The sequence below is a fragment of the Panthera uncia genome, assembly GCF_023721935.1.
Source record: "Panthera uncia isolate 11264 chromosome C1 unlocalized genomic scaffold, Puncia_PCG_1.0 HiC_scaffold_4, whole genome shotgun sequence".
Classification (NCBI taxonomy): Eukaryota; Metazoa; Chordata; class Mammalia; order Carnivora; family Felidae; genus Panthera; species Panthera uncia.
The window spans coordinates 75,859,297-75,860,346 of NW_026057585.1; positions in this window are offsets into that span (position 1 = coordinate 75,859,297).

The following is a 1,050-nucleotide window of genomic DNA, read 5'->3' on the forward strand; positions in this document are numbered from 1 at the left end:
CTATTGCAAATGCTGTACCACACACAAACGCAAGGGAATCCCCCCTTCCTTCCCTGCACCCTACCCAAGCTGCCCACTCCCCACCTTCAGTCAGGGCACCAAGTCAACACCAGGCCCGGGAAACCACCTCACTCTTCTACTGAAGGTGACAAGGACTTAAATTATCATTCACTGCTCCCACCCCACCCTGCGGTGGTGAATTTTGCAGCCATCCAGATAAAAAGTGTGTTTAAGAAAGAAAGAAAGAGAGGAAGGAAGGAAGGAAGGAAGGAAGGAAGGAAGGAAGGAAGAAAGAAAGAAAGAAAGAAAGAAAGAAAGAAAGAAAGAAAGAAAGAAAGAAAAAGAAACTCAAACCCAGCCCCAGCCTTTCAGAGTGATTAATCCCTGCTAATGATTTACCGATTTGCAGAGAGCGTGTTCTGCATAACCGGATGGTGGGCATTAACACCAGCTCAGAGGCTGCCATTCTGCTAAAAATGAAAGTCAATTTTAAGAGCAATTGGCCACCCCTAATTTGAATATTCTACAGATGCACTGGGAGGACCCCCCCACCCCCACCCATAGACTTAGGGGCTGAGGCAGGGGAAAGAATGCAAAGACAGATTCATCCCTAAGAGATATTTCACCTTCCATCCCTCCTGCCTTTCACCAAGACTGAGAAATAGGGAGCCTTAGATTCAATAGGTGAGGCTGCTTCCTCCTCCTCTGCCACAGGCAGCAATGCCCTTCCCACCCCTCTACTCCCCAACACCAGGCTTTTGCCAGCACAGGCAGGACAGAAGGGATAGGACACCTGGAGGGGCTGAGTTTAGAGGGGAAGATGTGGGGGCTTGACAGCTCAGAACAGTGATCACATCCCATATGGGACAGCTTTTTGGATGGTGGTGAACACTATGAATCTGTCCAGCTGGCACCAGTCAGCACGGAGGCAATGGATGGACACGATGACCCTGGCACTGCCCCAGGTCAGAATCTGTGACAGCAGGACCTTGCCAGACTCTTTCAATCAAAAACACATTGCAGCCCAGAAAAGAGCAGGGTGTGGGTGTG